Genomic DNA, 27,306 nt, shown 5'->3' on the forward strand with positions numbered 1-27,306 from the left:
ACAATTAAACATTCACTGACTACTCCAACTCATTGTCCATCCCCACAGGAAATAAAAACAAAATTAAAGAAATAAATGACAGGAATATGTCAAAGACCACACACATGATATACACTACAGAGTCTAACTATCTGATATATTTATCTATGTTTTTTCATAGAATTTCCTATCATCCTGCAAACGGTTTTGCATGTTTATGTATAATGTATAAAAATCAAGTATTTAGTCATCGTACGATTCAGCCTTAATCAAAGCATTAGGGCTATCCAAGGAAACAAAATCTTACAAGTGAGTATCATAATCCCATTTCTCAGATCAGGAAACTGAGGCACAGAAAGGTTGATTGGATATAAAACATTAGGCAAAAGTCCCTTTTGGTTAGCTCAAAATGAAAACCTCTTTAGCCAAATTTCCAATTCAAATCCATTATAATCAAATAAATGATAATAGAGACTCTATCTCTTGTATTTATTAACAAAATTCAGTTTATTCATGTGCACAATGTGAGATTTGAATGTAATCATTATTATCAGCAGCATTTTAAGCAGCTAGACAGGATACAGCACTTACCTTTAGTCTATGGGGAGTGACAAAGAAAGTAAGAGTTTTAATTTGTGATTTGGAAAAGGCTAGAGGAAATGGGGACAAATGAAAATTATATAAATGAAAACACACACACAAGCAATATGCAGATAAACACAGACTTACATGGCAGAGAGATAGTGCTCACTAAATATTCTCTGCCCTTCCCCATATGCCCAGCCTCCCTTAAGCTTAGATTGGCCACAGGATTAGTTCTAATTGACTGTGTGCAAAGGCTAAGGCAGTTCAGACCTGGGGTAGCTCCTCCATCCCTTTCTTCCCCTCCTGTGACAACCTTGGAGGAATGTATTCCAAATAGTGTAGCTACAAAATAAGGAGAGAGGACGCCCAACCCACATAAGTGCTGACCTGAGAGAGAAATAAAACATGATTGTATTAAGACCTTGAGAGTTAGGATTTTTCTATTGCAGCACCCGTGTTAATTACCCTGACTAATTCAACCTGGAAAGGTAAAGCCGTACTGTGCACCTGTGCTTCCCCTCCGGTTCACTCTTCCCTCATCAGGAATGCCCCCTACCTCCTCCCTGTCCATTTAACTGAATCATAATCTTTTACAACCTAAGTGAAATGCCAAGTCATTTATTATTCATTAGACAAATATTCTTGCACACCTAGTCTGTGTCAGGTATGCATTCATTCTTGAGGATTCAACTAAGACAGACACTCCCATGCCCTGATTTCACAGAGCTTACACTACAGCAGGGAAGAAAGAAAATCTAACAAGTAATTATAATCCAATCCCCAAACAGAAGTAATTTCTTCCTCCTCTGAGCTTTGGCAAATCCTCATACACACTTAGCCCTTTTTACCCTCCATGACTGTTGTTATTAGTAACATTGTCTCCCTTGCCTGCCAACTGTTAAGCACTTTGATGGTAGGTAATTTGTTTATCTATGAGTATTCCCCAACTCTTTGCACATGGGAGACTCTCTGTAAACAATTACTGATGACATATATGGAGGGATATGTTACATGTGTGAAAGCAATTGCTAAAATTATTTATGAGAATTAAAATTTAGAGGGGAGTGTCCAGGAAGTCTTTATGGTGACTTTTCAGGAGCATCTGATTGTGATCTAAGAATCGATAATTACTATTTTTCCTCCTATGCCTGGCACATAGGGAGCACTTCATACAAATATTAAATGAATGAACTGAATGAATGGGTTCTCCACTCTCTTATTGACTTCTCCTGATTGAATGAATTCCTACCCTAAGGTATCTTCAATAATTGAATGAGACATACTGTGCTTTTTGTAGCAAAGAAAGACATTTCCAAGCCCTCAGAGCAGCCAAAATATTTTTTTCTTTTAACATCTTGAAAAAGCAATAGATTACACTTTCTGATCATTTAAACTAACTCAAATGTAATTTTCTTTATAAAGTAAAACTCTGTTGGCAAAGTTAAGAAGGCTCTTGTTTAAAGTTTGGTGAACTTATGTAAATTATGAATGGTGATCTTCTTAGGATTCTGCTAACCTAAAATAATTTCCAGGATTGAAAGAAAGTATATATACTTTCATAGTAATTTAATTAATTCAATTTTCTAAAGCTTCTTTCATTAAAAAAAAAAAGATGAAGACTAAAAATGAGGTGATTGTATTTTTATGCTAAATATAATTCCATTTCAGGGAAACAGTTTGCCAAAATGTTTTGTTAAATATTATAAAACAATTGGGGAAATTGTATTTTTATTTTGTTTCCTACATCCCTCATTTTTTTCTGTGGAGGACCATCAAGGACATACCATCATTTTGTGTCTGTTATATTTTCTTATATTCTTTTTTAGTATTATTGTTCTAGCCACTATGTGATATTCTAGATCAAGTTTTTATCCACTATATAGCACTATCACTTGGGAATACTGGTTAAATAGTCATTTTGTATGCACTGATTTTATATTTCTAAGCACTAATGTTTTTGCTTTTGTTTTTTTTTTTATGTTTTTGCTTTTGAAACATTATTTGCTGTGCATCTTAAATGTCTTTAAGTGGTAATTAAATTGTTAAGATTGGATTTGTCCTCAAATAGAAATAAATTACCCTTACTCTATAACAATATTATTCAGTAAATGTAAAATAGAAACTGCTAAGTTTTTTAAAAAGGCTCAGAAGAAGCACAAAGTTAACTGGGCATAATGAAGCAAATGTAAGTTACATTAAAGAGAAGTACATGGTAATAGTAGTAACATATGCTAATGACTTGCACCTTTTAATTAATGGAGTTGTTTATCGGGCTCCAGCAGCCAGGCAGGAGTCTCTGCCATTATTTTTGGAGGTGTACAATCTTGCAAATTCAAAGTTGTTATGTATGGAAGGAATCCAGTGAGCTCCATCTAACTCAGAGGAGCCTTTCCAAGCCTGAAGATTCATTTTAATTGTAGATATTAATAAGATGTGCATTTTTTCCCATGTCCTTGTTCACCTGGTCTTGTACGTTGTCTGATTTCTATGTCACTGTTGAAATTGAGACTCGTTGTTAATTTTGGTCATTGTCAATGGTGTGACATGAAATGAATTAGAACTATCCTACGTGAATGTGTAGAAAACAAGTCAAATCTTTTAAAATACTTATGACAGAACATGAGAGACACCTAACACTGGGAAACGAACAAGAGATGGTGGAAAGGGAGGTGGGTGGGGGGTTGGGCTGGGTGATGGGCACTGAGGGAGGCATTTGATGGGATGAGCACTGGGTGTTAGGCTATATGTTGGCAAATTGAACTCCAATCAAAAAATAATAAAATACTATGTCTATAAATGAAGGAATTTAAATAAATTGTTTTTCTTCCTATTTTGATCTGTGGAAGTGAATGTTTATTGAAGGCCTATGGAGCTCAGCTGAACTCTGATGACTTAAAATCAAATCAATATAAAATACGAAGAATGAATGGATGGGTAAGAAACTTGGATGGCCAAAATCAGGCACTTTGGTTTAGTAGGGTAGATCAGAGAATCCCAGGATCTTAAAGGTGGAAGGAATCTTTTAAAAGCCTCATGGATGGATGACTTATGGCTGGGCAAGTGAAAGGTCATAATGAAGTAATGGCACATTTTCAGGGTCACCAACTAATAACTCAGCTTGAAGTGCAATCTGAGACCTACTCGTCAAGTAGGTCCAACATTAGGCTTCTTCCTTTTATATCTTGAGTGAAATCTGTCTGTGTGAAATCACCATCTAATTGTTTTTCACACTCTCTGCTAACAGGGCCATGATTAACAGTGGCATATCCGCTCATGAAATATTATGCAGCCATTAAAGATAATATTTATGAAGTTTGTATAATACACAGGAAAGTCACCAGAAGGTAACAATAAAAGAAGCAGGAAATAAAGCTGTGTGTGTAGTATAATGATGATTGTTTTTGTAAAAACACTTAACTAGAAATATGAGAGGAAAAACATTGAAAGTATCTATATTTATATTTGAATGGTAAGGCTAGCAAGAGATATTTTCCTTTATTCCCAATTTCCAATACTTTCAACTTCCTTTATAAGCATGTCCTGTTTTAGTATTTTTTAAAGATCTATTTATTCATTTGAGGGATAAAGAGAGAGAGAGTGTGTGGGGGGTGGGAAACAGAGGGAGAAGGAGAGGGAGAAACCTCAAGCAGATTTCATGCTGACAGCAGAGCCCTTAACTGGGACTCGATCCAATGACCCTGAGATCATGACTTGAGCCAAAATCAAGAGTGGCATGTGCAACCTATGGAGCCACTCAGGCGCCCCAAGCATATCCAGTTTTAAGGTGGAAAACAACTGTTCTTCTATGTTTAAAGATAGCTAAGGCCAAGTCCTCTTGCGGGGGGGGGGGGGTGTCTAACGATGTTTTCTGGAACAGGATAAGCACCGAGCACAGAGGGCAAGCCATCCACTCAGAGGACACTAGTAGTCATCCTCTGGCCTTTCTTTTACCCAGGCCCAGGAGGCAGGCGAATGCTCCCCAACCCCAAGGTCAGTCTGAGCCCTGAAAGAGAGGCATATTTAACAGAAACAGTGGATGCCTGAGTAGCTCAGTGGTTGAGTATCTGCCTTTGGCTCAGAACGTGATCCGGAGGTTCCGGAATCAAGTCCCCATCAGACTCCCCACAGGGAGCCTGCTTCTCCCTCTGCCTATGTCTCTGCCTCTCTCTGTCTCTCATGAATAAAAACAAAACAAAAACAAACAAACAAAAACACAGCAGCAGTAGAGGGCATTTTCCCCAGAGAAGATAAATCCATCACTAGCATCCTCTCCAAGCAACAGGGAGCAGACTTGAGCAACACACAGGAAGCCTCCTGACACTGAAATTTGAGGGCCTAATTGAAATGAGAAAATCCTGTGTTTCTTCACACTGCTCCGTTATTCATTTAAATTGTGATTATGGAACATTCTAAAACATGTCAACTTTCACTGTCCTTCTGCTTACACTGAATCCAGAACACCTTTTCTTCTATGATGCCTTTCAGGCATCAAGGGTTGGATTCCCAATGGCCTTTCAATTGGCCTACTTGCTCTCCCAGAGGTGGATGCTAATATTTCCCTTCTAACAACTTTATTGAAACATAGGTCACAAGCAATGAATTGCACATTTTTAAAATACACACTTTGAAGAGTTTTAACAAATTTGTAGACTCATGAAATCCCAGCCACTAAGAAGGCACTAATGTTTCCATCACTCCAAAAGTTGCTTTGTGCATCTTTGCTTCCCATCCCTCCTGGCTCCCCCCACACCCCTCTTTCTCTGGGCAACCATTCATCTGCATTCTGCCATTATAGACATCTTTTATTTTCAAAACATTTCTATCAGTGGAATAATACAGGAGATACTCTTTTGTATCTGGTTTATTAAACTCAAAATAATGGTTTTGATATTCATCCACATTGTTAAAGGCATCAGTAAATGGTTTCTTTTCATTAATGATCAGTATTTCATTGTTTATTCACCTGTTGATGGGCTTTGGATCTGTTTCTTTTTTTTTTAAATTTTTTTTATTTATTTACGATAGTCATACAGAGAGAGAGAGAGAGGCAGAGACACAGGCAGAGGGAGAAGCAGGCTCCATGCACCGGGAGCCCGATGTGGGATTCGATCCCGGGTCTCCAGGATCGCGCCCTGGGCCAAAGGCAGGCGCCAAACCGCTGCGCCACCCAGGGATCCCTTTGGATCTGTTTCTATGTGGGGGTGGGTGTTACAATGAAGCTGCTAGGAAAATTCAGTGCAAGTCTTTGTGTGGACATATGTTTTCATTTCTCTTGGGTAAATGCCTAGGCGTGGCATGGCTAGGTAACATGTTAGGTGTATGTTTGCCATTTGAAGAAAATACTGTTTTCCATTTTCTGTACCCATAGCAGTGTGTGAGAGTTCTGCTGATTCCACATCCTTGCCATCACTTGGCATACTCAGCCTTTAGCCCCTCTGGTGGGCACACATAGGTATTTTGTTGGGGGTCATGCCTCTGAAGCCCATCCTGGTCTCCCTGGGAAAGAAAGCCCAGAGAAGGACTACTGGCACCCCTGGTTTGTTTTTCTCTGTGTTTGAGTGTTTATTCTGCTCTAGAAAAATCTTTAGACTCTCCATAGAAGGGCTTGACATCCACTTGAAAATGATTCCAAATGCTTCTTTTCCAGAGCTTCTTGTTCTGTCCTGATCATGAAGTGAGCCAGCATTCATTGAATTTCTACCATATTCATTTGCTAGGGTTGGTTCCTTCTGCAGATAGAATCGGGTCCATGACTTCCCTTGCTTCTTTCTGGTTGCTGGAGCAGTTCATGGTATTCCTTAGCTTGTGACCACATTGCCCCAATCTTGCCTCTGTCTTCACATTGCCTTCTCCCCGTGGGTGTCTTCTCGTCTGTGCATCTGTCTCAAACCTCCCTCTACCTCTCTTATGAGGACCCTCAGCATAGGATGTAGGGCATATCTCGATAATCCAGGATGATCTCATCTCCTGGTCCTGAATCACATCAGAAAAGATCCTTTTTTCAGGTAACATTCGCAGATTCTAGGAATTGGACATAGATATCTTTTGGGGCAATCATTTTTCAACCTCTCAAACTTGCTAAGACCTAGGTTCCAGGCTAGATACTATGTTGACTATTTGATTTCCTAAAAAAACAAACAAAAACAAAAAACCCTGTGAAGTATTTTTCAGGTAATACAGGCTTAAGGAAGTATCTTGTTGAAATGCAGTGCAGTTTGAGGTAGAACCAGTCATCAAACCTAGGCTTTCCTGCCTCCCATAGTGCCCTGTGGCTCTCTGCCACAGAGATTTTAACATATCCCAAATCCTGAAAGTCCCATTGAAATGTCTTTAGTAAGTGGATTCTTGGAATTAGATCTACCAATTTTGCTCCATTATTGAATGTTCTAAATGGTACTTCGGTCAGTGGTTCTAAATCCTGACCACACACAGGAGAACTCTCACAGGAGAGCTTTTTAGAAATGATTGATGCCCAGTTCATCCCTGAACCATTAAAGCCATATTCTGTGGGGATGAAGGGTTGTCTAGCTTTTTTGAAAGCTCCTCAGGTAACCTCTTGTACAGTCAGCATTATGGAATGCTGCGGTGCATTACCAAACCTGTGCCGTCTTCTATGCCGTCTATCATTTTCCTTGGAAGTACTCTGAAATAGGTCAGTTCTATTCAGTGATCAGAAGTTACCCTGAAATCTTCCAGTATAAAAACCCAATTCCTGTTTTATTTTATTTTTTTAATGATTTTATCTATCTATCTATCTATCTATCTATCTATCTATCTATCTATCTAAGAGAGAGAGTACAGAGGTAGAGGGAGAAGCAGACTCCCCACTGAGCAGGGACCCTGATGCGGGGCTCCATCCTAGGACTTTGGGACCATGACCCAAGCCAAGGGCAGATACTTAACCAACTGAGCTACCCAAATACTCCCCAATTCCTGTTTTACATTTGTCCACCAAGTCTTTGGAAACTGCAAGATGAGTGACTTAGATTATCAGCTCATTGGCTTATCAATTTAAGTTCTAGGTGCACCTGAGTGGCTCAGTGGTTGAGTGTCTGCTGTTGGCTCAGGTCGTGATCTGGGGATCCTGGGATCGAGTGAGCCTGCTTCTCACTCTGCCTATGTCTCTGCCTCTCTCTGTGTGTCTCTCATGAATAAATAAGTAAATCTTTTTTAAAAATTTAAGTTCTCTATATAGGAATGAATGAATAATGGATGAATGAGCTTATTCTGTAGATCTGCAGACTTTCTCTGAGTCTTTGAGTCAACCATCACCAAGCTGCTTCTTGAAGAGATTCTTTTTTCTTTTTAAGTAGGCCCCACAAGGGTCTTGAACTCATGACCCTGAGATTAAGACCTGAGCGGAGATCAAGAGTCAGATGCTTAACCAACTGAGCCACTCAGGTACCCCAAGAGAGAGATTTGGTAGACCTTTATATATAGAAAGTTACGTATCAAAATTCCATCATCAAAAACTTCAAACAGTAAGACAGAATGAAAGACATCAGTTGCATCAAAGGAACACAGAGTCGATTGCAATGTTTCTTCTTTATATTAAGAAAGGCATCTTATTTTCTTCTTTTGCATAATTAGAAGTGGCTGGGTGGATTTCATCTGATTTTTTTCCTCTAAAAAAAAACTGCCTAAGGTTAAAAGTTGGCATGGAAAAATTATCTCCAAAGTAAATATTTGAGAGACCATTGTAACACCTTAGTATTTGCTCCTTTGAACACAGTAATTAAGGCATTTAGATACCTATGTTGATATGCTTCAAATGTCCATGTGGAATATCTTATTTTGTGTTCTGCATTTGTTGGTGCAGTTCCCATGTGCTTTTAACTCTGACTCTATTGGGTTCTTTTTTACTTGATATATCATTATGATTTTTCTCACCTTACACACTTCAGCTGAGAAATTGCCAGTATTCAGATTTGTCTGCAAAAACAAAAAAAAAAAACTTATTATGGGTAATGTTTTTGGTTTGCTCTTTAAAAAAAAAATGTATTCATTTATTCATGAGAGGCAGAGGGAGAAGCAGGCTCCATGCAGGGAGCCTGATGTGGGACTCGATCCCAGGTGTCCAGGACCAGGCCCTGGACTGAAGGGGGCTCTAAACTGCTGAGCCACCCGGGCTGCCCTGGTTTGCTCTTTTGTATGATAGAAGAGTCTATTCGCATATTTTCCATAGAGAACCAAGGGCTACTCAAGACTGCTCTTAAGATTTACTTTTATCTGTGTGATCTACACACGTTAGGAAGACATAGGAAAAGAAATTTGGTGTGGTTGACAAGTAATCTGAGTATTTTCCAAGCTGAAGTCTCTTTTGCGGAATATTAAACTGATAGGAATAAGTTGTCATCAAATCAGATGTCTGAGTTGGGGTCTTATCAAACAGAAGACTCCCTGAGGGGGCCCTTCTGTGGAATATACAAAGGTCCTGAATAAAAAATGAGTCATGGATCTGTTCTCTACCTAGATGCACAGAAAAATGGACCGAGGATACTGTGTGGTAATCATACAAGTTATTCCCTAGTGCAATTTGAGTAGACTCCTAAAAAACAATAGCTCCCTAGGGCACTCTTTTCTGAAAGAATTGTGCAACTTCATTTTTTCCAGAAAGGATTCATCAGAGACATTTTAAAATATTTCCCCTCTGGATGTGCCGAGAGGGCAGTTCTCACCTATCTGAATGGTTGGGAAGAACAGTTCCAGAAAGTACAAGTAGAGGCTTGCCAAGAGAGTCTGCATTATTACTCTGTCCTCAAATGCTCAATGGGTAGAGGGTGTGGCCTGAAAAAAAAGGGAACACATAATAATTTTCCATTTAGTCACATAATAAGTACATTTCCCACAGTCAGTTGATTTGGGTCATTTGGACCATTGCAGAACTGGAATGCTACCTACTTGACCTGATTTAGTTGTTAGGAAAGCCAAAAGCCAAGGAAAGTGACATTTCAGAGATGAGTGATTTTGGCCAAATTTATTACTGAATCAGATATCTACAAAGCGTTCTGAATGACTGTTAAAGCATCAGGCTCGAAGTGCCCAGAAGTCACTGGTCAACTGGGCAAATCAGTGTAGTTACAGTCTTACTTGATCACAAATGATGGGTATTTCTCCACTTTACGTGACTTTAAAGAGGGTTAGCCAACATCTATTACTCACTCTTTTGAGGGAAACACATTGCTTACAGAGATCAACAAATATTCATAAAATGTGGCTTTTGCCTTAGGGGACTTCACAATCTCCATGTAGGATACACCATTAACTCATTAATGGAGCTTGAATAAGTAACAAAAAATAGAGTAGGAAGATCTTTCTTTGGGAATCTTGAAAGGAAGCAAAGCATCCACGAAGGACAGGCATCAACATCCTCATCTTCCATGAAGCCAGCCACTAGATGTGATGAGTGGATGAAGAGAACCAAGGTTCACAGAGGATGAAAACAGAAACCAGAAAAATGGCACAGGGTAGGTACTTACTCTATATTTGCCAAATAATCATAATCTTAAGCCACTGCTATAGGACTCTTTCAGTGAATGTCAAAATACCCACTTATATTTATTTAAACAACAACAACAACAAAAAAAAAGGGAATGGGAAATGCATTAATGTTCCTGAAAAATTCAGAATCGCACACAGGCTTTGCTGGAAACAGGTACTCCTACTACTCAGGCTGCAGCCTGTCTCTCATTTCTGAATGTTGAATAAGACTCTTATTAACATCAGCTGGGTATTCTCTAACATAAATTCTTAGAGTTGGAAGAGACTCTAGAGAATACTTGGCAACCACTCCAAATTCCTCTTCATGTGTTGCTCTAAGGAGTATAAGCTAAGCAAGACTCCTTGAACCCACTTTGGGTTGTGTCCCCATTTCTGTGCCCATCATTGTGGGTAGGAGAGATGAAATGTTCTGATTGGCCAGGCATGTTCATATGCTATTGCTATCCCTTATCCTGGGTGGTTATGCACGGAAAATGTGAAAATATGGTCTGTCCAGAAGAAGAGGCAATGGATGTCAGACCAGAATAGAAAATAGACCTCCACTATAAATGCCATGCCTTGTGTATTTACTAAGAGCTAGGAACTGTACAAAGAGCTTTATAAATGGTAAAACATTTTATCTACTCAACAATCCTGTGAAGGTGGGAGGATAGTCAAAATATTTACAGTCACCTGTGAATCAGAACAAGTGTGGGAAGGCCCCCATCAACTTGGAACAGGATCCCAGAGATCCATCTTGTGCCAAGCATTAACCCCTTATTTACTGGGTCAGGAGGGCTTCTGGAGAAGGGGGGGTCTTATGGGAGAGATCAGGACAGCTGGGTGGTGGGAAAGCACAGAGGGCTTGAGACAGAGAGACTCATAATAAACTGATCCAGAAGAATTTAACTATTTTCTAATAGCTGGCTGGCCATATTAATTCATACCAGATAGTTGATAGTCACAGATTTAGGGGATATCTCTAGTTTACAGATGAGGAAACTATATCTCACAGAAGCTAAGTAACTTGCTCAAAGTCACATTAGTAAACTGTAGATCTGAAATTCAAAGCCAGGTGTACATTCTACTAAAGCCCATGCCCTACAAAGAATTAAAGTAACCCAAAGGTCCTTCATATATTATAATAAGAAATGTCCATATATATCTATGTCTTGTCCTTGAATGAGAAACAGGAGGCTACTCCAAAAGACCTATGTGGCCCCAATGTGCCAAAATGTCTTTTATCAGTAAGACAGGACTCATGAAGATGCCCAGGATCCCAAAACTCCACCTTCCCATCATTCATTCTATCACCATGATTACTATTCCATTAAATGTTACATGATTATCTAAATGTTCAATGTCTAGTTCTGGGGATAATAAGATGTAAAAGTAATGGTATAAGCACTGGTCATTTCTTATATTATTTCATGTACAACTTTAGCTTTGCTGCAAAAATCCAAAGGAAAGAAAATGTTTTATTGGAAAAGTTGAAAGTTCTTTGAGCATATTTTAGCATTTGTAACTTTTATATTTTAAAGATTCATTCATTCATTCGTTTGTTTATTTATTTGACAGACAGAGAGCACAAGCAGGGGGAGCACCAGGCAGAGAGAGAAGGAGAAGCAGGCTCCCCACTGAACAGGAAGCCCAATGCAGGGGGGCTCTATCCCAGCACCCTGAGATTATGACCAGAGCTGAAAGCAGATGCTTAACCCACTGAACCACCCAGGTGTCCACATTTGTAACTTTTTAAAGGTTGGTTCTGGAACGTAAGCCACTCCCAGCCCTCGCCACCTTGTAAATTTCTCCATAGCAAGTATAAGCATTAGGGAATACAGAGTCTTTCTGCAGCTTTTGATTGAGACTGATTTCATTCCCTCCCTAACACTGTGGTAGTCACCAGAAAAGCATGGATGAGTAAAATAATGTCCCTAGATTATAACTGTGTGGTGGAAACAAGTATAAAAACATTTTGTGACAAATTGTTAGTTTTGCTAAATGTGAAGAGGTTTTACACAATGGTCATTGAGGTCATGTTGCCTGGGTTAGAATTCCAGCTCCACTACTTACTGGTTCTATGAAATTGAACCTGGCATTAAATAAGCTCAGGTTTTGTTTCCTAATCTGTGATGTGGGGATATAATATCACCTTCATGTGGTTGTATTGAAGATTCATGAAACAATCCATGTAAGGCATCTAGCATAGTATCTGGTACATTTTATACCAAGTACTCTGAGAATAATCATGAAACAGGGAAATATGAGGAAGACGAGAATCAGTGAAGGCTTCCAGGAAGAAATATTGCTTAAATGAATTTTGAAAGCTATAAAGAATTGACTAAATAAAGAAAGAGGCACAGCATTAAAATAAGAAGTGTCAGTTAAGGATCATCAGTAAAGTAAGGTAAGAAGACAACAGACACCATGCTGTTACCAGGACACTGGCTAGTATGAAGGGAGCGACAAGATAGACAGAAGAGGATAAGATATATAGGGCCTGTGTGACATGCTTTATGTCTGTCCCTGAGTCTGTAGCAGTGCCTTGCACCATGCTCATGAATGAATGAGTGAGCAAATGAATGAACAAATGAAAAAATATATATCTTACATTGTTAAAGCTATGAGGGAGTGGGGTGGTTGTGGTGGTGGAGAAAATCTTTGCTTCCAGCCCACCATATCCCCATGATAAGAAAGGCAGATTCTACAAAGATGCTGGGATTGGGCAATCCCATGACAATGGAAAACTGTCACAACCACATGGCTGGTACAGGGGACAAGGTAGTGTCTGCACCCAGTGGAGCTGGAGTGGGTAAGAAGAGCTATCATCATGGGGGACACAGGTACTACCAGACATGCTTCCCTGAAGAAGGTCAGGAAAAGGAAGCTATTCCTCCATTTCCTGCCTTTCTGGTCCCTCTGTCTCCAGATGATGTCTTCCATCAGTCAAACGAACTGGAGGTCAGCTCTCAAAGCGGCCCAAGTGTGCTTCTTTCCAAGCTGGACAGAGAAGAAGAGAGAATGGATGAAAATGAAAGTGTCAAATGGAAAATCCCCACCACAGATATCAAAATCATTCACAGATCTTAAGATGTGGTTGGTCTACTGTGAAGACTGCTCGCTGTGACTTTAACTTCAACTGACTTGAATCCATATTTTAAAATTTCATAACATGAAACTGGGCCATTTTATTTCACCATACAGAAAAATAAACTCAAAATAGATTAAAGATGTAAATGTGAGACCTGAAACCACAAAAATCCATGAAGAGAGCATGGGCAGTTATTTTTCTCCGACATGAGCCATAGCAACATTTTTCTATATATGTCTCCTGAGGCCAAGAGAAATAAAAGCAAAACTAAACTGCTGGAACCTCATCAAAATAAAAAGTTTCTGCACAGCAAAGGAAACAATCAAAACTAAAAGGCAACCTGCTGAATGGGAGAAGATATTTGCAAAAGACATATCTGATAAAGGGTTAGTATCCAAAATATATAAAGAACGGATACAACTCAACACCCAAAAATCAAATAATTCAATTAAAAATGGGCAGAAGACATGAACAGACATTTCTCCAAAGAAGGCACACAGATGACCAACAGGCACATGAAAAGATGCTCAACATCACTCATCATCAGGGAAGTGCACATCAAAACTACAATGAGATATTATATTATAGCTGTCAGAATGGCTAAAATCAACAACACAAGAAACAACAAGTGTTGGTGAGGATATGGAGAAAAAGGAACACTCTCACTGTTTTTGGGATGCAAACTTAGTGCAACCACTGTGGAAAACAGTATGGCATTTACTCAAAAAGTTAAAAATAGAACTACCCTACAATCCAGTATTTGCCCTACTGGGTATTTACCAAAAAATCTAAAAAGACTAATTCAAAAGGACACATGCTGCCCTATATTTATTGTATCATTATTTTCAGTAGTCAAACTATGGAAACAACTTAAGTATCTATCAATAGATGAATGGATAAAGAAGATGTGATTGAAAGACAGTGTGGTACTGGCACAAAAACAGACATATAGATCAATGGAACAGAACAGAGAACCCAGAAGTGGACCCTGAACTTTATGCTCAACTAATATACGATAAAGGAGGAAAGACGATCCACTGGAAGAAAGACACTCTCTTCAATAAATGGTGCTGGGAAAATTGGACATCCACATGCAGAAGAATGAAACTGGACCACTCTCTTGCACCATACACAAAGATAAACTCAAAATAGATGAAAGATCTAAATGTGAGACAAGATTCCATCAAAATCCCAGAGGAGAACTCAGGCAACACCCTTTTTGAACTTGGCCACAGTAACCGGAGAAGGACAAACAGTGTATGTTCTCATTCATTTGGGGAATATGAATAATAGTGAAAGGGAATATAAGGGAAGGGAGAAGAAATGTGTGGGAAATATCAGAAAGGGAGACAGAACATAAAGACTTCTAACTCTGGGAAATGAACTAGGGGTGGTGGAGGGGGAGGAGGGCGGGGGGTGGGGGTGAATGGGTGACGGGCACTGAGGGGTAGACTTAACGGGATGAGCACTGGGTGTTATTCTGTATGTTGGTAAATTGAACACCAATAAAAATTAATTTATTTAAAAAAAAAAAGAAGATGTGATTGATATATATATACATATATCAATATATTAATATATATTAGCATATTATTCTATCAATAGATCTAATAATATCTTATTAATATCTCAATATATTAATATATTTATATATATTAGCATATTATTCAGCCATAAAAAAAGAATAAAATCTTGCCATTTGCAAGAACATGGATGGAGCTAGAGGGTAGAATGCTAAGTGAAATAAGTCAATCAGAGAAAGACAAATGCCATATGATTTCACTCATATGTGGAATTTAAGAAGCAAACAAATAAGGGGAAAAAAGAGTGAAACAGACAAACCAAGAAACAGACTCTTAACTATAGAGAACAAACTGATGGTTACCAGAGGAGAGGTGGGTGGGGGAGATGGGTGAAATAGGGAATGAGGATTAGGGAGGGCACTTTTCATAATGAAAACAATAGCAAATTAAATTTAAAATATCATAACAATGATATATCATCAAAAATAAAAATCACAAAAGTTATGATGAAGAAGAGGCAGATTACTCACAAATAAAAGCAATTAAACTTAACGTGGACTTCTCACCAAGCAGACTAGATGCCAGATGACAATGACGAAGTAATATTTCCTAAATGAGGGATCCCTGGGTGGCGCAGTGGTTTGGCGCCTGCCTTTGGCCCAGGGCGCGATCCTGGAGATCCGGGATCGAATCCCACGTCGGGCTCCCGGTGCACGGAGCCTGCTTCTCCCTCTGCCTATGTCTCTGCCTCTCTCTCTCACTGTGTGCCTATCATAAATAAAAAATAAAAATTAAAAAAAATATATTTCCTAAATGATAAAGGGAAATAATTGCCATATATAATTTTATACCTAGATGAATTATCATCAACATTGGTGGAGGTGATGTGGGGGTGGGAAGGGGATGGGCAAAATTATCTTTCCCCCAGATATACAATAACTAAGAAAGTTTACTACCTGTTTAAATCCGTTTGTTTACAACAACAAGATACTATAAACCAGGTGGCTTAAACAAAACACTTATTCTCACAGTTCTGGATGCTAGGAAGGTCAAGATCAATATGCCAGCTGAGGGGCACCTGAGTGACTTGGTCAGTAGAGCCCGTGACTCTTGATCTTGGGATCATGAGTTTGTGCCCGGGTTAAGTACAGAGATTACTTTTTTTTAAAAAAATTTTTTAAGATTTTATTTATTTATTCATGAGAGACACACACACACACACACACAGAGAGAGAGAGAGAGAGAAAGAGAGAGAGGCAGACACAAGCAGAGAGAGAAGCAGGCTCCCTGCAGCCAGCTGGTTCAGTTCCTGATAAGTACCCTCTTTCTTGGCTTGCAGATGGCCCTCTTCCTGCCATGGACTCACGCAGCAGGAAGAGACAGGAAATTCCCTGGTCTCTTCTTATATGGACACTAATCCCATCATGAGGACTCCTCAAGCCCTCATCTAAAGGTGGCCCCACCTCCTGATAGCATCACATTGGGAGTTAGGGCTTCAATGAATTCTGGAGGAACACATGCACTCAGTTCATAACACTACCCCAGCATCCTCAATAAAAGAATATACATAAAATACTTTACAAGAAGAAAAATAGGGATACCTGGGTGGCTCAGTGGTTGAGTGTCTGCCTTGGCTCAGGGCATGATCCTGGAGTCCTGGGTTCGAGTCCCACATCAGGTTCCCCACAGGGAGCCTGCTTCTCCCTCTATGTCTCTGCCTCTCTCTGTGTCTCTCGTGAATAAATAAAATCGAAGAAGAAGAAGAAAGAAGAAGAAGAAAAATCAACCCAAGATGAAGGCGTGAGGCCAGAAACTGAGCAATGTATGGTAAAAGTTAACAAGTATTTATTGATAAAACTAACCAATTCCTGTAAAATAAACATTGAATTGGATTGTGTTTCTAAAAAGGTAGAACTTCTGATAAAACAATAATAAAAAATAGTTTGTATTTTACATCAAACTGATGCTAAAATTTAGTTGACCATGGCCTGATTTTTCTCATGGCAGCTATAGTTTCTTATAGCCTCCAGCTTTATATGATGAACACATTTATTCTCATTACCAGGTGACTTTTAAATAAACATTTTACTTTAGTACTGTTTTAGACTTACAGAAAAGTCACACAGACCCAGTTCCCTCTATTTTAATCTTACCTTCTTATGGTACACTTGTCACAACTAAGGAATCAACATTTTTTTCTAATGTCCCTTTCCTGCTCCAGGACCCATTCAGGACACCCCACTATATTTAATCACTAAGCACAGCCTACACTCAAAGAGTGGAGAGTTAAGCTCCCTCTCCTTAAGGGACGATATCTACATCAATTATCTGGGATTCTTCTGTATGGTACATTTACTTCTTCTCCCTATTAATCATTCAATTATTCTTTAATATCAATATAGATTCCAGGATATTTATTTTATACTTTAGATTAAAATCCAACATTTATATTATCATTCAAATTGTTCCAGTTTTGGCCATTGAGAGCTCCTCCAGTTTGGCTCTTGTGTCTCTTCTACATGGCCCCATTGCTTTGTTTTTGAGCATTTCCTTACTTTCTTGCTATTTCCAGATGCTTCAGGCTCATGTTGTACATTCCCTGCCCCAGCCCTAGAATCAGCCATATTTCCAAGAAACCTGGTTTCTTTATCATGACTAGCTCTCAACCCCAGTACAAAAAGAAAATTAAACTCCTGGGATCAGAATCATTTCCAGTTCCTCCTTTTGCCAACAGAGCTCTGTCTCATCAGAAAATGTAGTGCTGGTGGGCTAGCCTATAAATAGCACCACCGACAAAATGGTTTTGACCTGAGCAGCCCTTAAAAAGTCAAGATGCCTGGGCCACGCACTTGGGGATTCAGATGCAGGAGATCTGAGAAACTGTTCAGATCCTTCAAGTTCCAAAGGTGATGGTGATAAGCCAATAAGGCTGAGGACAATATATAAATAGCTTTAAAATGTCTAAACTTTGATAATCTATCATTTATTGAGCAAATACTGTAGGCTATACATTTTTTTTAAGATTGTATTTACTTATTCACGAGAGACACAGAGACAGAGAGGCAGAGACACAGGCAGAGGGAGAAGCCGGCTCCCTAAGGGAAGCCTGATAGGGGACTTGATCCCAGGACTTGGGGATCACGACCTGAGCCAAAGGCAGATGCTCAACCACTGAGCCACTCAGGCATACCCACACATGATCCTATTTAATCACCACAACAACCCTAGAAATTAAGGTTATAATCCAATGTTAACTAAATCTGAGTAATTTGCTCATGGTCACAGAACAGGTGTGTCCATGCTAAAATAGTTTTAATCAAAGTCACAGCTTGTACTTGATTTTCTGTCATACTATTTCCCACATAAAAGCGTTCCTACAAAGTGGCTTGTAAAAGTAAGTAGCACTTCCTCTCTGTGGTTTGCTAGCCACTGGAAACAGGCCACTTTCCCTCATTTCATGGCCACTTGTCCTTTTCCACAGTAGCTGAAATAATATGCTGTGTCCCACTGAGTAGCCAAATCAAATTATCCTAGACTTTGATAAATTTGCCATTAAGGGCTATTTAGTGGACAGGAAGGAGAGCTAAAATAAGAATGGAGAGAGGAATTTGGTTTTATGTCCTCCTAATATCAAGGCAAAATTGGAGGCCCCCAAAATCATAACTAAAGTCGCAAAATAACAATGTGGATTTTAAGCTTTTTAAACCAATTTCCGAAAAGGTAACAAATTTAGGGATTAACTAATTGTAAAACTTCTGATCTTCCAGGCAAGGGTTATTGACAAAAACACAGATGAGATACAGAAAGAGACAGAGACTGGGGCACCTGGGTGGCTCATCGGTTGAACGTCTGCCTTCGGCTCAGGTCGTCTGTCATGCCTCCATTTCTTCTGACTTCTCTCTTTCTGACTTCCAGACGCTGAGGTCGGGCCAACCTATTAATCTCCCTACCTTAAAGTCAACTGATTTGGGATTAATTACATCTGCAAAATCCCCTCACAGCAATACCTAGATTGGTGTTTCATTGACTAACTAGGAAAATATGTGTTTACACCAGGGGCCAGGAATTTGGGGAACATCTTAGAGTGCTGCTTCCCACAGAAGAAGGGAGATAAGAGAAAGGGGAGACAGAACCATGGAGCAAAGTCATTTTGTTTTTATCTCTCTGATGTCTTTATTAATATTTCTGTATTTCTTTCCCTTTTCTCTCCCTCTCTTCTCTAACCAAAATGTCACCTGTATTGAGAGTTATGTGGTATGTAAAACTGAATCAGAAGATTGAAATGAATGCCCTTAAATTTATCCAGACCAGGGGTTTTCCAGCCTTTTTTGTGACCAGTGGGGATTTTCCTGTTCCTAAAGCTGGGAAATGGAAGAGAAGAGCGAGCTACCTGCTGCTTTGGCCTCCCTTCAGGAAGTCCCAGTGAAGCCCAGAAAAGGATCCACAGTGCCAGCCAACCAACACGGCCTCGAGAGGGCCACATCTCCTGGATGGGGATCCCCAAGTGTTCCTTTTTGTTTGGATCTGAGGAGGTCATGTACAGACCATTCATGGAAGGTGAGGGCATGGAACCAGCTTTTCTCCCTCCAGGACTGCACAACTCTACTTAAGCGTAGGGTTCATACTTCATACCTGTGCTGATGTGCACTATTTATTTTTAATTTTTTTTATTTTTCTAAAGATTTTATGTATTTATTCATAAAAGACACACACACAGAGAGAGAGAGAGAGAGAGAGGCAGAGACATAGGCAGAGGAAGAAGCAGGCTCCTCACCAGGAACCCAGTGCGGGACTAGATCCCACGACCCCGGCATCTCACCCTGAGCCAAAGGCAGACACTCAACCACTGAGCCACCCAGGTACCCCAATAATCTACTTTTTAAAATGACACAACACACCTGGGGAGACCAGAAAGCAAGGTCACCTGAAGCACATTATGATGCCTGTGGGTCTACGGGCACTTTTGCTTATTCACTGCAGCATGCTGTCTATTCAATAATTAAGCAGCCTAGTAGGAATCCGATAATCTCAGCACATATTTGTGACAGTATTCAATGCTCATTATATGTCAGAACATTTATATAACTCAACTTTTCTCATAGATGCATCTGAGAGATGGCAGTTTTTTTGGTTTTGGTTTTTTTTTTTCTTGTTTTTTGTTTTTGTTTTTGTTTTTGTTTTGAGAGATGGCAGTTTTAACAAAAAGCCGATCTTCGGGCTCTGAACAAGAAGTTGAACAGCTCAGAGTGAAGGTGACTAATTTCAAGCCTCTGGATCTTGAAAAACTGGAAGGTGAGCTCTCCAAGATGAAATAATTAATGATTTTTGGAGCAGCCCATTGCAAAGATACCCAAATATTGCAAAACATGCAATTTGTGTTCTCCTTCCCTTTGCTACAACACCCTCTGTGCTCCAACAAAAACAAAATAAATGAATTGACTTGATGTTGCACCCGATAGGAAGTTCTGACTCAGTCCCATTGTTCCAAATGTTAATACCCAATAAAGAGACATAAAATAGAGTTCATTAAAAGTCTATTCAGTATAATATAATACAAAGTATAGACTGGAAGATGTTTATTTTATTCTTTCCGTAGTTTGTTATATAGTTAGTTGTTCAGTAATATAAAGTTGTATCTGTGTATGTTATTGTCTGTATAGTGTATATTAAAGGCATATAAATTATCAATAATAAAAAGACAATTCAGTAAAAATCAAGCAAAAGACGGGCACCTGGGTGGTTCAGTCGGTTAAACGCCTGACTCTTGATCTCGGCTCAGGTCTTGATCTCATGGTAATGAGTTCGAGGCCTGTGTTGGGCTCTACACAGGGCATGGAGCCTACTTAAAAACAAACAAGAAAACAAAAACAAAAAACAAAAAAAATGAGCAAAAGATTTGAACAGATCTCCCACCAAAGAGATAAATAGATGCAAAGATGTTCAACATCGCTAGCCAGGAAAAACATGCAAATTAAAACCAAATGAGACACTACCACAGGCCCCTTAGAATGGCTAGATTTTTTAAAATTGACATTACTATATGCTAGACCTCAAGTCTAGACTTGTATTTAAAAAAAGTGACACTACTAGGTGTTGGTGAGAATGTGGAGAAGCTGGAATTCTCATGCATTGCTTAACGTGACAGAACTTTCTTCTCTTACATATCTGGAGGCCAGAAATCCAAAATCAAGGTGCAGACAGGAGGGCTGTCCCTCTGGAGGCTCTCTCAGAGAATCTTTCCTCTTCTGGCTTCTGGTGGCTACTGGCATTCACTGGCTTGTGGCTGCGTCTCTCTCTGGTCTCTTCCACAGGTCTATCTCTAAACTTCCTCTGCCTCTCTGTCATGAGGACACAGGAGATGGTACTTAGAGCCCACCCAGATAACCCAGGACAAAGTCCTCCCCTTGATCCTTAACTTCATTCCCATCTTTGGCCATGTGAGGTAGTTTTCACAGATTCTGGGGAATAGGATGCAGATGTATCTTGAACCCACTACACAACCCAGACGTCCATCAACTGGTGAATGACTAAACACATGGTGACAGGTCCATACAGTGGAATATTACCCAGCCATAAGGAAGAACTAGCTACCAATAGGTGCAATATCGTGGATGCCTTTCAAAAGCATTCTGCTAAGTGAAGGAAGCCAGGTTCAAAGGCCAGACGATGTATGATTCCATTTGTATGATATTCTAGAAAAGCAACACTGTAGGGATAGAAACCTGATCAGTGGTTTCCAAGAGTCAGAGGTATATGAAGGGGCTTGACTTCCAAGGGGGTACAGAGGACTTTTGGGGGTGATGGAAATGTTAAATGTGTTGATTATGGTCTTGGTTACATGACTACATACATTTCAAAACCCGTGAAACTACACATTTAAAATTGGTGAATTTTATGTCACATAAAGTTTACCTTAATAAATCCACTTTTACAAAGCATATAAATGAAATGTCTTGCATTTAATTGGAAATTTTTTTGAGCTCCTGGTATGATCTGCCAATGGGTTATAATTTTTCATGTTGTCCTGTAGATTTAACAAAGTTTGGAAAATTTCTGTCCCTCCTTCTGTGCCTCTGCCTTAGAAAACATTATTAGCCTCTGTGAAGAGAAGAATTCTATACCAAGATCACATTCCTTTGTGTAGCAAGGGAACCCGTTGTTTTTGGCATGTCTTATAACTCCCCAGCCCTACACATTTCTTCCCCAGCCGCTGCACCCATCTGATTAGTTCACGGGCTCTCATCTCTCTCCATTTAGATCCCCACTCCATAGCGACACCAAAACTCTTTTCCCAAGGATGAAATCTGTCATGTAAATTTTAGGCTCAAAAATCATTTTTGTTCTCCTTCCTCCTGTAAAATAAATTCATATGCTATGCTAGCTAGAACTCTTAATAGTAAACTCTTAAACACGGCTTCCAGCCTCACCATCGACCACCTTCCATAAGGTACACTCCGTGGTTCTGGCTTCTGAATCTCTTCCAATTTCTTGCATACAGTGCATTTCATACTCTGTGTTTTTGCTGATGTCTTTTCTGGTTCCCCATATTTCCTCCTTGCCACCCACCTTATCACCCACTCATTGGCTTAGGCCTCACGCGGCCGCTGCCCATCTGTGACCCCATCATTGTGTCAATGGACACAATGGGATGGGAGTCCTCCAAAGGTTTGCACCCGTGATTCTCAAACGCCACTCCACAATCAACCCACACTCCAGAGATTCCGACTGGATTGTTACAGGAGTTGCGAGGCATCAGAGAAGCTTCCCAGGTGCCTCTAACCTGTAGCCCGGTGGGTGAACCATTGGCTTTGGCCATGCCGCAAGAGCTAGAAGAGGCTTTCACTCACTGGGGGCGGTGTGGCTGGACACCAAGAAGGTAACCACAATGAAACCGAGCAACACAATTACAGTGGCACGGGGGGGGGGGGGGGGGGGCTCTGTTGATGGGGCAAATGCCCCTGGAGGCGTGCTGCCCTGAATTCAGTAGCACTTTAAAATAATTCTTTAATTAGTCCCATCCGCTCTGTAAATGTGAAAAATAGCACTACCTGTGCTGCAGACATTCCATTTGGTTTCGTTTACAGGTGATGCTTGGTGATCATGCGCATCCAGTGATTACCTCCCAACAGTCCCGGGTGACCTTTGTCCATCGAATGGGAAACCCCTACCTTCAGACACCCGACGCCGGCTTTCCTGTGTGTCCTGTAGGGGTAACGGACCTGACGGCCCCCAGCACACACACACACACACACACACACACGCACACGCACACGCACGCGGAAGGCAGGGAAGGCAGCCCGAGAGCCTGCCTACAGCGTCCAGGCCTGGGGTGGGGGTGGGGGTGGGGTGGGGGTGGGGCTAGACGTATCACCTGGGCCTCCTCGCAGCGGGGTTCAGGGGCAGGATCGCATCCCTTTAAGCCGCATCCGAGCCTGCCTGCCTATTGCGCACGCACGTCATTCTTTCTTTTCTTGGGGCCAGGGAACTAGGAGTGCAGACTCCGCGGAAACCATTCGGAAAAGCCCCTCCGCAGCGCGCCCCGAGCAGGGGGCTGTGGCCGGCCGGGTGACCGGGGCGCGCCTCCCGCAGCCTTCGGGGCCGCGCAGCACCGGCCTCGCCCTCGCCCCAGAGCCGGGCATGGGAGGTCCGGGGGAGCCCTCGCCCTCGCCCTCGCCCTCGCCCAGCCCAGGATCTCCCCGTGGGAACGCGCCCGCGGCCGCCCCGCCGCGGGGCCCGGAGGCGCGGCCTGTGATCGCGTTCCAGGCGGCAGGCGGCCCCTGTGATCCGCGGCCAGTGTCCCGGGGAGCGCGCGCGAGCGTCCCGGGCCGCCCGCCTGTGATCGCCCGCCAAGCGCGGCTGCGGGCCCGCGCCCGGGGCTCCCGCGGGGGGCGGGGGGCGGGGGGCGGGGGCGCGGAGGGACCGGCGGCCTCGGTGCGCTGCGGCGGCCCCCAGAGGCCGCGGGCGCCCCCCAGAGGCCGCGGGCGCCCAGCTGCCCCGCGACACTGGCCAGGCCCGGGGAGGGCTCCCCAACGCCCTCGCAGCGGGGATGCCTGCTGCCCACTCACGTCCGGGCACTGCCGGGGCGGGGCGGGGCGGGGCGGGGGGGCGCCCCATCCGCAGCCACGCGACGGCGGCCCGGGCAGAGGAGCAGCGTGCGGAGCAGAGGAGCCGCGGGATTCGGGATTCGTGCCGCCTTGCGGTCAGCAGGGCCTCTGCTTTGCCGAGCAAGAGTCCAGCCCGCGAAGACCGCCCTGGCGTGTCTTCTTGGTTAATCCAGGGTGGTTATCTGAACAGGTGTGAATCGCTTAGCAAGAAAGAAACATTTCCCCCCTAAACGACTCCCTGTGCAATCTCAAAGCCCACAAAAGCCCCACATTAGCATTAGGTTGTGCAAAGCCACCTGTTCAAATAACCCAGGCAAATAGAGAAAAACAGCCTGGGAAGAAGAAAAGAACACAAACCACTGCAAATACCTGAAAACAAGTCTAAGGATTAAGCTTCATCAGAGCAACAGGCAGGAATGGGGAGAGGTGTTTCCCGTTTGCCACACAAACTTGCAGAGTTATTTTTAGCAGCCTGTTTGATTCCCTTAGATGGTGAGATAGCAGTTTTCACAGCCTTGTCAAAGAAAAAATGCGGTAGGGAAATCCAGCCTGCTCTAATTCAGCCATCGTGTATGTTCAGAAATCCTGATTTCAGGCAGCGGGTGAGCAGATCCGGCCTTGTGACCACACGACAGCAGGTCCTGGAGAGGCCGCGCCTGTGGTTGTTGGTTCTGTCTGCTTCCGTCCCGAGAAAACAAAAACACGATTTCATCAGCATTACTTTTCAATATTTTTGAAATGTTATTTTTACATTTGTTTTGTGGCGTAAGAGAAAAGCGGGGGAAGGACTGGAACAGTGCAGGGAAAGGAGCCAAGAGAAACTCGACTGGGGGAGAGTGGGTAGGAGATCAAACGTGGCCGTGGCAAGGCTGGGGGAGGACGGGGCCAGCACTGTGGGAACAGAGCCCATTGATGCAATGGGAACGTGGGTGAACAGGGGCCCGAACCAGCCTCAGATCAGGGCAGGAGGCCTGTGTCGCTGACCTGGCCAGTCCCCGCGCGATGGAGTGTCTGTCTGAGAGCCAAGGGGCACAGCTCTCCAGGGCCCACCAGCTCAGGGGCTCAGTACCCCGGCCCGTCCACGCACCAGGAGCATCCACAGCATTTGGAAGCTTGTGCAACGCAGGCTCTCGGCCCTGCCCTCTGCTCTATATAGCACATTAGCAAGACTTCCAAGTGGATTTCATGCACATTAAAGATCCAGAAGCACTGATCTAGACCACTCAGGGCAGCGAGGATGCTGGAATGGCCTGCCCACATGGCCCCAGCCCGCTTGAAGGAGGCCCTGCATGGACCTGTTGCCTGACTCCATCCTCAAAAGGTCTACATTTAAAAAAAAAAAAAAAAAAAAGGTCTACATCACCAGGCAGCACTGGTGGTAGGAGTAGTCCTGGGCCTGGGAGGGCCTATTTGCCAGGGTAGAAGGGCAGTGGTGGACAGAACTGCCTGTGCCCTCTGGGGTGTCCTTATTGTGCAAAAGAGGCTTTTTCAGGTGTGGGCTGTGGGTGTGGGCCGGCCATCTCCATACTTTCTCATTTCAGCCAGAACTCTGAGAATCCAAGAATTCTAAATGTGAATCAGGCCTTCCAGGTGATTCTGAAGGATTCTCAAGGTGGGAGGATAAAACATTTTTATTAAACATTATCTTAGCTTGATTTTTAGCTTTACCTATTTAGATATATGATATGTAGGCCTCCATTTATTCTCTTGTTGTGAGCCAGAAAATATTAGGGGTGGATCCTGCCAGTAGTAGATATTTCTACATTAAAGCAGAGAAAAAACAGGGAGAAATAATTGGTATAAATAGCACACTTAGTACATAATACATAAATACACGTCTCCAATCAATGATCTAAAAGTTTAAACTCTAAAATAATAAAAAATAAAAAAAAATAAAAGTTTAAACTCCATCTGAATTTTTGATGTTGAGATGCAGGTGACAGTTGTTGGCTTGAAACAAGGATCAACTTGTTCAACTAATACTCAGCATGAAATCCATTCATTCTTTCAACTGACACTGATTATTCTTCTACTATGGTCCAGGTGCCATGTCTAGCCAGGCTCCGATAAAAGAGAACTGGCTGGCCTCAAAAACTCTCTTGGTACCTTAGGGAGAAGAAATCTCTCTTTACTAAGCCAGTCTGGTTCTTCAAGTTCCTTCTCCCCATAATGATCAACTCTAAATCACATCCTACAAGATCCTCCCACCAACAATGACCCAGAGTGGATGTGAAGGATAATTCAGCTTAATAGGCAACGGTGTCAAGCGGGTGGTGGTCACATTTGTATAGCTGGCTCTACACAGTGATGCCAAATTCAATTGCCAATGTGTTATACAGGATAATTGGCAATTTCCTTATTGTGTTTGGTATTATGCAACATGATTGTTGAAATATCTTCATTAGTAAAGTTTCCCTGTTGTTTACTAAGGATGAGTTCTTCCCTTCCAGATGGCTCATGAATACCACTTCATGAGCCATCTCAAAATCATGTGTGGTATCCATTGCTTCTTCCGTTTGGGAGAAACCAATATAGTAAACTCGTTCACCTAAAATATTAGTGACTTCATGTTTTACACCTTCATAAGAATACAGTCTCTTGGGGCACCTGGGTGGCTCAGTGGTTGAGCATCTGCCTTTGGCTCAGGTTGTGATCCCAGGATCCTGGGATAAAGTCAATCCCCCATTGGGTTCCCCACAGGGAGCCTGCTTCTCCCTCTGGCTGTGTCTCTGCCTCTGTGTGTGTGTGTTTGTGTCTCTCATGAATCAATAAATAAAACCTTTAAAAAACAAAAAGAATACAGTTTCTTATTTTTAAAGGAAAGAGCACAAGGGAAAGAGCGAAAGGTATCCATATGGATGAACCACCAATGACAGCTCTTCGAGCATTAATGGGAAACCTGTGTAGAGGATTTTCCCAGGACTCCTTAAATCACAGTGCATGGGTGGGTACCTGGTCTACCTACTTAACATCCGAGCTTTGAAGAGAGGCTCCTGGCACTGATGAAATCAATATAATGATATCTTTATCAAGTAGGGGTAACTATTGCTGGCTTCAACATGGACCTGATTCTCAAAAAGGCTATACTATCTCCATACAAAGACCATTAGACAGGATATTCTTTAAGCTGGAGTCACGTTCTACTTAGTGGGAGAGGGAACAAAGGTGAGAAAGCAAGGAAGAGAACCCAAAGCTACTTACAGACAGCTAAGCTGTCCTCCTCCATGGGCAGTACATGTTGATGCTCAGCCACGGACATCATGGCTGAGCTGACTTGTTGATACAGTCTACCTACCCATCCTTTCCCCAGGAGCCCACCTGCTTGAGAAAGACCTGAAAGTTCAAATTCCACCAAAACAAGTAATTGGCTTAGATTTCTAATTGTTATCTGCTTTTCTGCCCCCACATATATGAATCAAGAGCTCGAGCGTTATTACAAAATGGGGAAACATCAAGTTTCTCAGGAAAATTTGCCTAAACATTTCTCTTTGTCCAATAATTTGATTTTAGGTGCCTCCCCAAAAGACATGTGGTAGCAAATTTA

The 27,306-nt window shown here is 41.9% G+C and overlaps 1 long non-coding RNA gene across 7 annotated transcripts; it reads right to left on the reverse strand.

Annotated features, from left to right (window-relative positions):
* Positions 1-5,584: 5,584 nt before the first annotated feature.
* Positions 5,585-24,423, reverse strand: LOC129516623 (uncharacterized). Of its 7 annotated transcripts, XR_008665804.1 has the most exons (9): positions 23,030-23,296; positions 22,707-22,860; positions 20,820-20,996; positions 20,391-20,500; positions 15,225-15,426; positions 12,895-13,044; positions 9,243-9,351; positions 8,455-8,496; positions 5,586-6,689 (listed from the first exon to the last, which is right to left on the reverse strand). It is a non-coding gene; the product is annotated as an uncharacterized LOC129516623 (long non-coding RNA). The 7 variants fall into 7 exon arrangements; XR_008665807.1 differs by lacking the exon at positions 22,707-22,860 and having other exon boundaries at positions 5,585-6,689; positions 15,189-15,426; XR_008665805.1 differs by lacking the exons at positions 22,707-22,860; positions 23,030-23,296 and adding an exon at positions 24,132-24,423 and having other exon boundaries at positions 5,588-6,689.
* Positions 24,424-27,306: the final 2,883 nt, after the last annotated feature.

Source organism: Nyctereutes procyonoides, unplaced genomic scaffold, assembly GCF_905146905.1.
Source record: "Nyctereutes procyonoides isolate TBG_1078 unplaced genomic scaffold, NYPRO_anot_genome, whole genome shotgun sequence".
Classification (NCBI taxonomy): domain Eukaryota; kingdom Metazoa; phylum Chordata; class Mammalia; order Carnivora; family Canidae; genus Nyctereutes; species Nyctereutes procyonoides.